This window comes from Athene cunicularia (genome assembly GCF_003259725.1).
Source record: "Athene cunicularia isolate RWA chromosome 4 unlocalized genomic scaffold, athCun1 chr4_part1, whole genome shotgun sequence".
In the NCBI taxonomy this organism is placed as follows: Eukaryota; Metazoa; Chordata; class Aves; order Strigiformes; family Strigidae; genus Athene; species Athene cunicularia.
The window spans coordinates 35,231,272-35,247,606 of record NW_020799098.1 but is presented as its reverse complement, the minus strand read 5'-3'; the positions used below and the strand labels follow the sequence as shown (position 1 = coordinate 35,247,606).

The 16,335-nt window shown below is 37.3% G+C and overlaps 1 protein-coding gene across 1 annotated transcript in view; it reads right to left on the bottom strand.

Moving 5' to 3' along the window:
* Positions 1 to 304: 304 nt before the first annotated feature.
* The window catches only part of RWDD4 (RWD domain containing 4), a 35,606-nt gene continuing 19,575 nt past the window's right edge, over positions 305 to 16,335 (bottom strand). Inside the window, exons 9-11 of the mRNA XM_026846628.1 lie at positions 2,068 to 3,794; positions 945 to 1,048; positions 305 to 431 (exon numbers count right to left, since the gene is read on the bottom strand). The gene's annotated coding sequence lies outside the window, so the exon portion shown is untranslated. The remainder of the gene's footprint in view (positions 432 to 944; positions 1,049 to 2,067; positions 3,795 to 16,335) is intronic.

Below are 16,335 nucleotides of genomic sequence, written 5' to 3'. Positions count from 1 at the left end.
CCTTAAATAAGACCAATCAGAGATCACTGTGTATGCTGTAATACTTACAAAGATCACAAAACACAACTATGGAGGCTGACTGGACTTCCAATAGCTCTAGATAAATGGCATGCATAACTTCTCTCACTTGTCTCTCATTACTCCTATGCAAGCCTTAAAATCACTAAGTTTCTTCTAAGTCTTGATATAAATATAGACACTGGAATCTCACTGGGTAGTTGGAGATGACTGGCTGCATTTATCACTAAATTTTCCCTAGTTCTCTTTATTTTGTTTGATGCTTGGGCTTCTAAATTGTACCTTCTTCAGCCCAGTCTCCCCATCTTGATTGTGTCACTGTGATTAGATTTTTAGTCCAGAGTGGAATGATCATCATCTACTTCATCTGGGAAAAGAGGGGGTGATGATTCACAAGTAGTCATACTTAAAACCTGAGTTCCATATAAAGAAAGCCCTGGTTAAAAAAGATGACACAACAAAGCCTAGTTTCAAACAAATCATGCAACTATTTAGTAATGGCTGCCCAACATTCCTTCTCATTTCCAGTTTAGAAGATCAGAGCATGTAAGCAGAAACCAATATAACTGTCATTTTAAACCATTGGTTATCTGTCATATATATCTTATTTCTTAAGGTAGCAAAAACCTGGTGAGATGACCAACCACAGTATTATCATACTTAGTGAAAGGATGCAAGTGAGTGAAAGAAAATGATGCAAGAGTAATCTTGTTTGAAAAAATAACAACGTAGTTTTTCCAAAAATGCAGAATTATTGACCTAGCGGCAGAAGCACAAAATCTATTAACTTATCCTTTGCATTTCATGAAATTACTTTATCAGCATTAGCTAGCTTTCTCATTTTTTCTTTTGGAGCAAGTGATTTGGTAGGGAAACTTGGTGACTGTGGAGTGTACCATTCATGTAATAACAAAAGAGGAACATACTCAGGAGTTTATCCATTTTCCACCATGACTCCAAAACCAGTTCTATTATCATCTGTAATTGTCAAGCAGTACACATCTGAGTAATTTTTCTATAATTTTTAAACCTAAAATTTAGAAAAATACTAATTTTAGTCTGTCAGATAAACACCTCTACTATTAATCTGATATTAGTCTTAAGGAATAGCACTTTAATTATTATTTAATATAGTACAATAATCAATGACAATTAAAATAGGATTTGAAGAGAGTAACATCAACATGTCACTAATTTTGTGCTATTTCAGAAAAAACAAATCTTGTGAGATGAATAAATAGGAATGCTGTTTTAAGACATGTTAAGTAATTATATGCTATTCAGTTTTGGAAACCACACTTAAGGGTGGAAGGCGTTTAAATAAGCAACAAGATAGAGAAGAGGTGTATTAATAGAAGACAATGACTTCTAATGAAAAATAGAACAAAGTCTCAAAACAAGAGGACTGAAGTCAGTAGTCCTCAGTAATGTGAAAGCTTGCTTCTGAAAGGTGCAATCTGTCTAAGTGAAAAGGACAATAATTAACGTCCTTCGGATAGGGCACTGAAGGTTTAAATAAGACACTAGGAAGAAAACAAAACATAAAAGAACTGCCCAACCATAATGACAGTGAAGCACTGGAATATATTACTTTGGAAAGTAAAGATCTCCAGTGACAAAGATGCTACAAGACAGGCTAGACAACCATGGCAGCATCAATTTAATTATAACTGATCCTGCCCTTGGGCAGGGGGAATGGATTGGATCAGCAGTTCTTGAGCTGTGGGAAGGCACTGACGTATCCTTGAAGGCCCAGACAAAGCTCCAGGATAATTTAATCTGATATTTCTCCTTCTTCCTACCTTTTCCCCTGAAAGTTCTCTCTGAAAATAATTTGAAAAAAATGTAGTATTTACTCTCAGCATGCAGGACAGGAGAGGGAGCAGAGCCATCAGATCCACCCTACCTAACAGCACATTTTGAGCATTGCCAGTGGCCAGATGGGTGGACACTTGTTGCATGTTCCTTACATTCCTCTGGTGAAAGTGAGCTGAACTGTGTTGAAGGTTATGCTACCACAGTAGCACAAAGTCCATGGGGAAGGCTTACCTTCCTCTTCTCAGAGAAATCCAGATCCACAATTGAGGAACATTTAAAGGCATAGGATGTGAGGAATGGTGCAATTTCTCAGAGGCACTGAGATTAGGATCAGGGAGAGGAAGTTTCTAAAGATACCTAGCAATTCAGGCAATGGCTGCAGAACACAACTACCCAGGGACAAGGTTCTAGCTGCTGTACAGAAGTACTACCTATTTGCTGGAGTGAAAATAGGGATATGTTTGTATATATGAAGTGCCCATCCTATTACAGTAGAAAGATAGGCCCAGTTTCAGTACTGTTGAAATAAATTACCTCCTAAATGGATTTCCAGATCTGCTTTGTACTTGTTGCATTTGTAATTAATTAGTAACAAAGTAATCATATTCTCCACACTTAGAGAAAATTTGGTAGATGTTCAGGTATTTTAAGCAGCAAACCTTGATACTATGCTTTGGTTTCTACCTATTCAAGAAACACGGGAATAATGTTTCACAGTACTTTCCCCGATAAGTGTTAATTTTTGGTGGAAGGGACTGGCAAAATGAGTACATGAATTTTTAGCAACTAGAGTTTAGCAACTAGAGAACATGTTCAGTAAGTAATCCTTACTGTGTTTGTAATTTCTGAGTAGTTTCATGCAAATATTCACCATCCAAACTCTTGGTTATTTTCATAAATACCACATCTAGCAGTCTCTTTGCAACATGAAAAGTGCATTTAAGCCTACAAAAAATAATACCAACCATTCTGGTTTCTAAGTTCCACAGTATGATATAGTCCATTTTCTCTTCTTCAGTGTAGCTGGGAAGCACCAGATAGTGGCCAGTGTAGGTCAAGGCAGTAGTGTTTATAGAAAGAGGATGGATGTGCTGGTTTCAGAGATGGAGTTGCAAACTGAACTCAGAAAGATGGTGCACGTGGTATGAACACACTCTGACCTAGGGAGCAGGAGATCATCAGCAAGTCAGTCCCAAGCTCAAGAATTTTTCTGCAGATTTATGTCAGCACTTTTCTTCTTTATCTCATTAATATCTAATTTAAAATATGTACCCTTTTCTCAGTCTTAGCATGTTTATTTATGTAAGTAGTTAAGTGGTATGGGTGTTGGTCAATGAACCTTGAAACAAAATGGACCTCTAGGCATAAATTCTTTCACATGGATGTATAAATTATTGTATATGTACATGTATGCACTTGTAATAACTTCTCCAGCTGATCTGTCTGTTGACCCAATGCAGTGATGACTGAGAAAATCAAGGTAAATCACATAAAAGGAACACAGGACTGAGACTACAGTAAGTCAGATAGGAAACTGTTCATAGTAAAGCCAAACAGACTTAATTATGATTATGACCCCAGAACACTTACCTATTTGAGACCTCCCTGATACCAGATCATAATGGAAACTATGGAGGGAAAACAAGCTAGAAATAAGTGACATAATTAAAAAAAAAGGAATACGAAGCAGGGCAAAATAGCTTCTCAGAATTCTAACAGTTGTTATATAACATACCCATCAGTAAGCAGAAGAATATTTTGAGATTTTAGAGAAATTTTATAAACATGATACATTTGGATGTTGTTTCTCACCTTTTCAGCTCCCCTAAGCAAGTACTGACCAATGGCGTTATGTTTTTCACTTGTGAGTTCTTCTTTTCCAGTTCTTGCTTTACCTTTTTCTCCAGTCTCAGTTCCTGTCTTAATTTCCTTGCACCTTTCCCATGGCGTCCAAAGTTCTGAAAAAATATTAAATATTGACGTCACCTGATACAACCTTTTGATTACACTTATTAAGGCAAAAATCCCCAGAAGGACGGATGCACAATTTACCTAATGGGTGATCACTACAATTTTAAGGCTTCTGGAAAACTTGCTTCCTTCTCATCTTTTGTATATTGTAAACAGGTGGTGATAGACTGCACCTTAAACAACTACAGTGAACAGCAACAGTAAATTCAAGTAAACTCCTTGCATTTACTCAGAAGTAAAAATAGGCTGTCTGCAACTCCAGATTTTAAGACATGAATGGAAAGCAGTGAAGAAGACTGTCAATATGCTGACCTTCCATCCACCCAGGACTGCCTTGCCAGGGGACAAAACTTATGGGCTACAGATTAAAAAAAGATTGGAAAGCATGCGTTTCGATTGAGATCTAGAGAGACAGTAATGCTACTTAAATAGTATTTAAGTGAGCATAGTCACAATTCCTCCTTCCCACTTCTCAGGCAGCTAGAGTCACTAATTCTTGCAGTTGAAGGAAAATAATAATTGTACATCAGCCTGGTCTTTGCTTCTTTGATCTCCCTGCTTCAAGACAACGACACTCTGGCTTTATGGAAGGTTATAATGACCTCATTTATTTATTCCAATAATTCCTATTTCAGTGCAAATCCATGGCCTAGACAACAGAGCTCCAGCTCTGCAGGGCTAAAGAAGCTGTCACTTGTTGGTCCCTTGCTCATTCTCCTTCTGGGTGGAGTCTCCTGGTACAGGCCTCTGGTAGCCTTTGAAAGAAGATGGCCTGCCACAATAGTTGCTCAGGAGTTTTCTTTGTATTCTGACTTAACCAACCCTTTACAAACCCAGTCTCTAAATTCCCAATGACAAAAAGGTCCCTGGCAAAACATCAGGATTTTTTTTGATATCACATGAACCATGTTCTGGGAACAGCACCAAAAGATCTTATCCAAACATTTCTCACAGACCTCACAAACGCTAGGGAAAACCAACTCGGTCTAACAGGCACAGGGAAGAATGAGTTGCATCTTTCTGCTCCAGTGAGGTCTTTATTACTGTTAGTGGGTTTTATCCCCAGAAAGTGACTTCTTTTGACTTCCTCCATTTCTAGAAAAGACAGCCTTAGCTCACAGTTTGGGTCCCACAGTAGCTCTGAAACTAAGAAGCAGAGCTGACCTTAACCAGACTTGAAGTTTCCACTCAGATACACAATATACTGTAAAGAACTGCTTATTTTCAGATTTTAGCTTTATTTAGAGACACTTCCACAAGTATCTGATCGACTTTAAGAGAATGTCCTTTATGCTAATGACTATTGTGACTTAAGAAAATAAAAAATTAAGATGGTTGACTGAACAATCATTCTTTTTAAAAGTATTTAGCAGTTAGTTGTATGGAACATGAACATATGAATTGTTCTATATGTAAAACTCTGTGGATGATGCAGTCAGTGCCAGAGACAAACTCTTACCTATTCTCAGAAAGGCCAAGCAGTAGTCCTCCTGCAGGAATTCTGTAGTTTGGCAAGGAACGATGTAATGACCCAACTGTTTCTTCACATATTTTCAAAAGGTCATAACTTAACAGAGTCTAGTAAAAATATATAAAAAACCCACCACCTTGCATGCTTTGTGTTTAGTACCTGAAAAATGAGCATCAGAGAATCCCTGAGACCAATCCTTTGTCTGTAAAGACAAAGAGTTTTGTATCCCTCGTCAGCACAATCAATGCTTTCCACAAGTCCCTTTTCCATTCTAAAAGCATGACATTTTGATTTCACTATGTTCCACACTGTAATAAATCCAGCAGTGAGATTCCTGCATACAATATACCTCCAAGACAAAAAAACCCAAAACACTCACCAATCTATGACTAGTAATTATTCTGCTTACAGACTGGTCCCTGTTATGTTTTAAAGTTTGAAGCAGCTTGGTTTATGAATCTTCTGAACACTCCCATGACAGTGATCTCCAGTCCCCAGCATAGATATATAAGTATCCAGTTGCAACATAGAGCTGAAATCCTGACCCCATGGAAACCAGTGGGAATCAGTAATTCACTTTTGGAGTTCTGAGCTTTCATGATTAAAAAAAAAAATTTTTTCTTATTTTTTTTTCTCTAATTTGCCTGAGATACATTCTAAAAAAGGTCTCTACATCAAGATGTTGCAAGGATGAGCCCTTTGGCAAACTCTTTTATGTTCAACTTGTTTTTAACTGGATGATTCCAGCAGTGCTCAGCATTGTGTTCATTTATGTTAGTCTGAATCCAGCCCTTTGTAATGTGTAGACTTCTTCAGAAACGGGCAAGGCAATTCAGGCAGAAATTAGTATATTTTGCCCATTCTTTTTGGCAGAACCACCTTTTAAAGGTTTGAGTCATGTTTCCAAATGCAGCATTGTGCCTGTCATGTTGTCTTGTCTGCTACCTGCCCTAGTCTGAAAGAAAGGGAATGTTTCAACATCAAATACCTGTGTATTTTGAACTTGCCTGGGACAATTCTGCACAGACACAATGTCTCAAATTCCATTTGTGGTTTTTCCCTTATTTATAGTAACAGTCAAAAACTGGTCACTGATCTTTGCAGCCAAGTTCCACATTTGAAGGTAGTTCTGTCCACTACAAAATGCCAAAGAAGTTCAGGACAAATACCTACGTATTTAAGGTTAAACTGAAGAAAAAAAAAATTTGTAGCACAGGAGTAGAATATTCTGCAATTAACACATATGTTTGTGGTTGCTCTACTATCTTGTGAGGTTGCTTGAACAGTCTATGTGAATTTTGCTGTCCATCTTTTTGGTCAGTACAAAAAGGCTAGGAACACAAATGTCTGCACTGGGTGATCACTTCACTTTTTAGGTGAAATACAGGGTGCTGATTACTATGTATAAAGTCTGATGTGATCTGGCTTACAGAAAATGTAGCAATTAACAAAATCTTCTCTCTGCAACTGTCTTACCACAACACCTGTGTTCAAAGGAATGTTTCCAAGTATTGTTTCCTGAGTTAAGCTGCACAGAATTTAAGGCCATGGACATTTTTTAGAATAAGCCATTGTTTGACTTTGTGATAGTTTAGGCCCTGCTGGGACCGGAGACCACATTGCTGTTGTCCCTCCCCCACCCTTGGACCGAGTAGGGCACAAACCCTGGGGTTAAAATAAGGAGAAATTTAATACAAGTGTAATAACAATCTGAACAACAACAATATCAATAATAACAACAATAAACAGTAATAACAGTAAACAAGACAAAAAGATATACAGAGAAGTACCGCAGTGAACACAGCCAGCCCGATGCATGTGCTTCCCGTAACCAAAGCCACAAAGGAAAGCTTCCCGCGCTACCGCTGGACCTGACATCAGCCTGGAGAGCCCTTCCCCCTGGCTTGAGAAAAACTTAACCCTATCCTAGCTGAACCAGGACAGACTTTAATGCCATCAAATATATGTTTGAATCTCGTCTTTACAAGAAGAGATAAAATATATCTTCAACTATAGATCTTTGATGATAGTATTCAGTTTACTGATAAAGTACTGAGATAGTAACATAAGATTGAATTCAGCACTGAAAATCGTATCTTTGGTTTCCAGAACGTGGAGATTTTTAGGATTAGAGTACATTTCAGTGATAAGCAGCAATCATAAACTTTGTAACTTAATTTAAATTCTCTTAAAAGTTCCACAAAATTCACATGAAATTTGGTTCAGATCTCTTGTATTCTCACAAGAATGAATATACTTGTTCACCACTTAAGCCTGTCTCCTTTGTCACTGCCATGGTTAAACCCCATCAAACAATTAAGCACCACACAGCTGCTCACTCACTCCTCCCCACTCCCAGGGGGATAGGGGGAAAACCCAAAAAAAGTAAAACTTGTGGGTTGAGATAAGAACAGTTTAATAACTAAAATAAAATAAAGCAATAACAATAATAATGAAAAGTAATATAACAAAGAGAGAAAGAAATAAAACCCAAGAAAAAACAAGTGATGCACAATGCTCACCGCCCTCTGACAGATGCCTGAGCAGTGATCCACCCCTCCTGGCCACCTCCTCCCAGTTTATATACTGACCATGATGCCCTATGGTATGGATGAGCCCTTTGATTAGTTGGGGTCAGCTGTTCCAGAAATGCTCACTCCCAGCTTCTTGTGCACCTGCTTGCTGGCAGAGCTTGGGAAACTAAAAAAATCCTTAACCTGATTTAGCAACAATTAAAACATCAGTGTGTTATCAACATTATTCTCACACTGAAGCCAAAACAACACTGCACCAGTTACTACGAAGAAAGTTAGCTCTATCCCAGCCAAAACCAGGACAGTCACATGATAGATTCCAGAGCACTTAAGTCACTTTGTATTCATTTTTTTAACCTCATGGCACACTGTTTTTCATTGCAATCTTGTTACAGATGTTCATGTGAAACAGTAGGACATTAAATAATGTACCATAGTAAAGTAGAAGAGATTACTGAAATAGCATATGGAATGACAGTATCGATAGTTTGAGATTTCCATTTGCATGATCCTTTCAGAAATGAATCTATCTGAAGAAAACAATTCTCCTTTATTTAACAAATGGCAACAGAAATTAAACCACTCCCCTCCAAGATGAACTGAAGGTAACTTGGCCACATGCCTGTGGTCTTCAGATTCCAGAGCATTATCTCAGCGGTATTAGTGTCTGGAATACAGCTGAATGCCACAAGATGACAGCCCAGATGATTAATGAAGCAGGTGCAAATAAAGTCATTGCAGCAACCCTGAAGAGTGTGAGAGCAGGAAAAGGTAGTAACACCGAAAAGTTCTACTTGCATAATAGCCTTCTGCCCTGTAAGGAAGAGCAGAGCTGTTCATAGTAAGAGGGAGGTTTGTACTTACACCACTACAGGCACTTTTAAAACAGCAATTACTTTTAAATCTGTAACACGAACTGAAAAGAAAATGTGCTCTCTCAAGAATAATTTATAGTCAAACTTGCCTCAGTGTAAAGCAAGGGCAGCCCTGCTGACCCTCTGAAAGTAATGGAGCAATACAGAATTTGCTCTTGGAGCAGCTGCCAGGCATGAGAGCATGCAGGTACCAGAATCTGGAAGGTTTAATGGAGGTGCAAGAAAACTGAAACCTCCTTCAGACAGAACACAGCTGGGTGAAAAGCCCAGATTTTTAGGAGGAATTAGGCACTTAAAGTTGCTGGAAGGCTGCCCAGTGTAATTTTCAAGAACTCCAGAGGTATTTAGAAAAGATGCTCTCAAAGACCTCATGGGTCACCCAAATATTTTGAAAAATTGGGCACAGCTTCCTTTTCTGGAGAGGCAAGAATGTAGTTTCTAAACATTCATTACCTAAAGATCACAAGGAAGTAGTCATTAGTTACAGCTTTTCCCTGAACAGTGGCCACAGAGTCTTGGGGTATTAGTTTAACAACTGTATCTCCTTTGCTAGTGCTGAACACCATGGCTTCTCTTCATTGCTGTACAAATAGAGTCAATTAAAACAGAGAAAACATCTGTAGCCTTATTCTGTCACACTACTAAATAAAATCTGAAGACTAAGTGTGTGTACAAGGAAGACTGAATTGTTTCCAAATGTGTATGCACAACCTGGTTGCAAGAGGTATATAACAACACCAGGCCTATACTGTCAGAATCACTAGATGAGCAAGGTACAAAATGAAACCCAGATGCTCTGATGCAGACTGATTTGGACTTTTTATACCAACTATCAAGTGACTGTGAGGCGGAGGATTGGAAGGGCAATCTTGCTGCTCCAGCAGTGATAGTTCAGGAATAAAAAACTATCAGACTGCCCAATATGCGAGTTAACTACACATTTTAATGCTATAAAAGATTGTCATGTACAGTAGGTGGGATTTTTAATGTGGTTTGATTTTGCTTCTTTTGAAATATTTTGCCCCTGTCTCTGCCTGCACTGAATCTAGATGCAGCATACTTTATGATTTGCTGTGCTCCCAATGTCATTACCACCTGCAAATCTAGCTTTTAAGCCCTTCAGATATACCAGTGATAAAATACAGGACTGAATAAAGACATCAACATACACTTTGGATGATTCTCTTTATAATCTCTTTTATATATGGACTACTGCTTCCTTCCTCTTTCATCAATTTTCTAACACTTTACCTTAACTCCTTGCAGCTGGATTTGCCTTTGCAAACTATTTCTGTCTTTGATATAGAATTTTGCCAATGCTACTTGAAAATTAAATTAATGTGAGTGGCAGACATTGTACTTCTCTTAAACCTCACCATTCAAATCCTGTCAAACATACTGCATAAGTAATTATGACCCTCCTTTCCTACCCTTACATGCTATAGAAGTAGACTAGTCACCCTTAGAAAACCTACCCGTTTTTTACATGACTACAATATTTACAGAGAGCAAAGATGAATAACAAACTCCCAACTGATACTGGGAGTAGGACACTAACAGAGAGAATATTCTTGCACTGCAGTAGCACAAATCTTGTTTTCAGAAATTTCAGTTTGTCAGTTTCAACAAACATCATGTAAAGCTGCATGCTGGACTGGCCTATCAAACCACAAAAGGATGCCCTTCAACTTGTGTTTGGAAGTACTCAAGTACTACTTGAGTAGCAGTTTGTTAGTGGAAGATATAGTAGGTTGTTGAAGGGATGAGGGAATTCATATCTACAAAATGCACCCTTAGGATTAATCCCTTGTAACATTTGGATTTGGATTATGCAATGACGATACATCAATTATAGAGCAATGAAGTAAATATAAAGACATTTTTAACAGACCTAACTTTCACAAAAATATAATGATGGAAGACTGATATTTAGTTGAGTTATAAAGAGGAATTCTTTAATCTTAAATTCTCATTAGTGAAAAATACTGCCTACTACTCTACAAGCACATAGAATATAATCTTTCACTGAATTTCTTAAGTATGGAGCAACCCCTGTATATAGGAGTATCTGCTGAAGAAACGTGTATTTAATGTAGAAATTGGCATGAGTGCACCAGATCAAAACTCTGAAATAATAAACCCTTATGAAATGAAATAAAAACCCTTATGAAATGAAATTAAAAAAAAATAGGTTCAAACACAGAGCTCAGTCCATTTCCTGAGTCTGCAGCTGCCATATATTACTTTCCTTTCCCATATATTTCCTTCCCTACCCTGACCTCAGAATAAAGTATGAGGCAATACATTTCTGAGGAGAAGGGAAGTCAAATGTGAAAACAGAGAATATGAAAGTATCACCCAACCACAAAGCAAGAGAGAAAAATAAACCCAAACAAGAGAGAGAACTGAAATAAAAATTGAAATGACAGTGAGAACAAAGTACAGAGACAGAAGAAAAAAGCTGTGAGAAATAATTAGGAGGAGCGTATAAAGTAATTCAAGAAAATTTAAAAAAGTGGTGTCAAGGGTCATTTTATAGCTAGTTAACTGCATCTGAAATAAATTATAATGTATCTCCTCTTCCAAAAAAGTTGTAAGATTTTCTTCCCTTCTATTTTCTTTAATTAAGAAAATCCTAAAGTGCACATTCGAAGTGTCATACAGCACTGTAATTTATCAAAGAGTCACTGCTGAGGAGATGCAATTGTAAACTGCAAAATTTAAGGCTTGTTTTGGTTTTCAAATTTGTGAGTATCCTGCTAATCTTTCCAAAATATTTATGTTTATCTTTTTATTTACTACAATTGACAGATTAATTCCCATTGAAATACAGGAAAATGCCTATTAAAAATTCTAACATGTTATGCCATTATTTAATGAAATTAACAAAATAAATACAGAAAGAAGTCCTCCTCTCTGAAATGCTGAAATATGGATAATGAGCCCTTCATAAGTAAAAAAAAAAAAAAAAAAAATCTATTTAAACCTCCAGTATACAAGGCAACTTTTAACTGAGTGAAGTCCATTAGACAACAATTTGATATAAAGTGTCTTGTATATTCCTTTGAAGGACATGACAAAATACTGTCAAGGAACAGAAACCTGAGCTGAAATTGAGATTATTTGATGTGACTGTTACCATTTTCACATGATGAGATTTTGAATTAGAAAAAAAAACCCATAGGAGGTTTAATAGGTTGTTTACCCTCATTTTGGTGGTGTAGAAACTGTCAAATTTGCTTATCTAGGGAAGTTGCAATGTCTCACATCAGTCATAATTGTTATGACCAACAGACTAATGGAAGTTAAAGCAGCACTGAAAATTACAAATTACTTGAGCAAGTAGCAAGCAGTTCAGAGGCAATAAGGACCAGCTTTGCATAGGATTGGTGAGCTATAATTAACTGTGTGAGCTCTCCTTCCTTTTGTAGCACAAAATCAACTCCACCTATTCTTAAAGACTCTTTATGTTCATATGGTCAGCTACAACTCAGAAATGGTATAAGAAGCTGTTCCTTTCCACCTTTCAGATGCTAATCTCCATGTTTCAACATCTACTTATTTCTCTGTGGATAACTTAATCCAAGTGCAGAAGGAAACATATGGAAAGAAACTCATTTGTTCAGAAGGACCAACACTTCTCCTGTCCTCTAAGTCAAAGGAAGATTTTAATTAAAAGTTGATGAAATATAAATGGATCTTATGATTTAATGAAGAGAAGAAAACCAAGAACGAGAATAATAAAACCCCTCTCACCTTGAGCAGCTTACAATAAAAAAAACCTCCAGGGAGTTCCCTGTTCATTGACCATGTCAGTATTGTCACACCCAAGGCAAGGAGATGTGTGTATTAATCCCTCATTTTTATTGGTAAAAAAAAATAGCTATATTGATATTCTCAAGATTATTTTAAAAATTTCTTTTTATGGGACTTGTCAAGCTCCTAACCTGTTCAATCATAGCACTAAGACTTAATTTTAAGTTATTTTAGAGGCCTGGGTTTTTTACATGTAATAATGAAAGCATAGCTTGATATAATTTTAAAATAGCTTGAATTTTAACAAGCTTCTATCAACATACATTTAAGAAACCACTGCAGTTGAGCTGGATAAAAAATTGGCTGAGTAAAAAATTCAGAACACTCTTCAGTATATCATAATGAATTGGGATGAATTGGAATATGTCAAAATACTATGATTTAAAAGGAAAAATTAAGATATGTAAGTTTGGAAACAAACATTTTCTTTCAAAATTCACAGTCAAACACTTTAGACATTTAATGTATATTTCTGTGCTGAACAAAATCAAAACACATAATATGCATGAACTTCTACCCTTTTTCAGCCAATTTATTGCTTAATAAACAAAATGTCAGTTTAATATATAGCAGAAATATCCTCCAGCCTGTTTGTAGTCAGGAATTTTGAGAGATTTCCTTTTAGAGACACAGATAACCTATTCACCCTTGCTTCTACCTGGCCTAATTTTCCAGGGATAATTAGTTTACTCTCAAAGCTATTTCTCTTTTATACAAATTTGGTGTCCTTATTCATGTTACAAAGAACGGCATACATAAAACCCAAAGAACGATGACATGTACATCACAAGATTTTGCTCTGCTTGCTTTGGCATAGGGAAGTGCACTGATTTCTTACTTGGTCCTCGTCTGCTCCCAAGCTAACTTGAGGACAGATGCCCAAATCCAAAGCCCCATGAAATATAAGAGAGGACTTCCACCAGAGAACCCCCTGGGAATTGAAAGGCCAACTCAAGTTGTGCCATTGGAGGTTTAGACCAGATATTAGGAAAAATTTCTTCATCAAAAGGGTTGTCAAGCATTGGAACAGGCTGTCCAGGGAGGTGGTTGAGTCACTATCCCTTGAGTTACTTACAAGACATGTAGACATGACATTCAGGGACATGGTTTAGTGGCGGACTTGGCAGTGTTAGGTTAATGGTTGGACTCAGTGATCCTACCGGTCTTTTCCAACCCAAGTGATTACACGAAAATCTGACAGTTCTTGGCTTCAGCTCCCTCTGGTGGGTAATGTACACTCCAGAGAAAGGCAACTACTGGTAAAGGTAACCACCAAGAAACAAAACACCACACAGACTGCTGTATTTTTCTCAAAATACACAGAAAAACAGCTGAGTAATGATTATAAATGAGATCAGAGCTTTAAGACTTGACACATTCATCCTGAAAAGAGGAAGATGCAAGGTTCCTGCCAGAACTGAACTGCCTTCAAATTCAGAGAAGAAAAGGGGGGTTTGGTCCAGGCGGAAATCTATTTTCAGCACCTAAAGTTGATTAAAAGAAAGAACTAGTTAAACTATTCTTTTTGACGAGAACAATTGCTTTGATTTCTGTTCTTGACTGATACTTTGAGGCCTAGAGTTTGATATCCTTTCTCAAAAAATTTTTGTTTTCATGATTCGGAAAATACTCATTCTTTCACAAATGTCACATCCCAAACATTTTTTTGTTACAAGGAGTTTAGTTCCAGTGGAAAAGAGAAAACTACTTCTAAATCTGTGACATCTTAACCTACAAATCATACATGTTTACACATTTACCAGCTGAAACAACTGAAAATTAAAGCATATTTTATAATTTATATTCTTGGGCACAAATCGAAGTCCTTCCACAAGAACAATGTGCACACTATATTGCAGTATCCCAAATACATGGGTTATGATAATGGCAATTTGTGATAATTGTAATATTAGAATAAGTAAATCTCTGCACTTCAAAACAGTGCTGAAATTTTAGTTACCTCATGCATGGAAATTTTCCAAACATCAGCAATCTGATAGCAGAGGCTTAGAATTAATTGTACTTTCTGCTCTCACCAGTGGCACCAATAAATCAAATTATAAACTCTTGGATCTCTGTGTTAAAATATATTTTTTTTTTTAAATTTCAGAAGATTACTTGTAGATCTGAAACACATACTGACAGTTGTTTTGTTGGAAAAGTAACAATGTTCCCATCAGAAAACAGTAATGGAGTGCGAGAACATTTGGGGTAAGAAAGGTCACATGACTTCATGTTCTTCAGTGGAATCAGGTCCGTATTGTTCAGGCATAGGACCAACTTAAACAACTGTAGAGTCTATTCATTAAATTGCTTATGGAGTTACATCATATTTAAAGACAACTCAGTGGATGAAAAGCTGGACATGAGCTGGCAATGTTCACTTGCAGCCCAGAAAGCCAACTGTATCCTGGGCTGCATCAAGAGAAGTGTGGCCAGCAGGTCGAGGGAGAGGATTCTCCCCCTCTGCTCTGCTCTCATGAGACCCTCCTGCAGTGCTGTGCCCAGCTCTGGAGCACCTCTCTTGTGAGGACAGGCTGAGAGGTGGGGTTGTTCAGCCTGGAGAGAGAAGGCTTTGGGGAGACTTTACAGTGGACCTTAGACCTTCCAGTACTTAAAAGGGGCCTACAGGAAAGATGGGGACAGACATTTTAGCAGAACTGTAATGGTTTTAAACTAAACCAGGCAAGATGTAATGGTTTTAAACTAAAACAGGCTAGATGTAGATTAGATTTAAGGAAGAAATTTTTTACAATGAAGGTGATTAAACACTGGAACATTTCCCAGGGAGGTGGTAGATGCCCCATCCCAGGTTACATTCAAGGTCAGGCTGGACGGGGCTTTGAGTAACCTGTTCTAGTTGAAGATGTCCCTGCTCATTGCAGTGGGATTAGACTAGACGACCTTTAAAGGTCTCTTTCAACCCAAACTATAATATTCTATGATTCTATGACAACTAATCTGCAGGCATGTATTTCACATCACAGCATTCATCCTGAAAGAAAACTGTAGAATTTATAAAAGACATTTCTTTCTAATTAATATTTTCCTCCTTTTAAAAAGGAAACTAGCCAACTTCCAGGTACAAATGAGAATCTGATATCAGCAGCTCTTCACTAGTAGTGTAGTTTTAATTGAAATGCTAAGCAATGGATGAATTACCCTAGAAAATTCTCCTAGAATTATTTTAATTAGTTCCCTCTCCCCTTATGCTGCTTCATATGTTTGCATCTTACATTAACTAACATTAACTAAAGGGTTTTATGGGGTGAGGGGCTTACATGCAAGTCATATACAGTACAGACTAACTTGTTTGTAGACATGTAGGATGGGATTCTCCATGTAGTCTATTGTCCATGTTCTATTAATAAAATCTTCCATGTAGTCTCTTCTGGCTAATTAATCTTTAAATTTATGAATCCTCCTGCTTGTGTATCATGGACTGGAAACAGAATGGTTTTATATCAACCTGTACTACACGCATAGTTCTGTGCTAAGATAATACATATAAGTAAATCTCATGCTTCTGGCATTCATCTGTAGGGCTCAGAAGCAAGGCTGCTTCTCCTCTCATGTACATAACTGACTGCTCTCAGATATTATTTGTGTATATATACATGTATTAGACATATTTGAGATGACATATATTTGAGAGAAGGAAGGTATTTTGTCTTTCCTTGAAATACTGAGGCAAGTTGGGGTAAGAGCAGGTGAATGGTGGCAGTACACTGAGATGGCACAGAAAATCCTTAAGTGTTCAGATCCCAAGCTCTAGACTGTAGAGCACTGCAGCTCTGAAAATGGTGTCCCTTCTTACAATGGTACAGAGGAC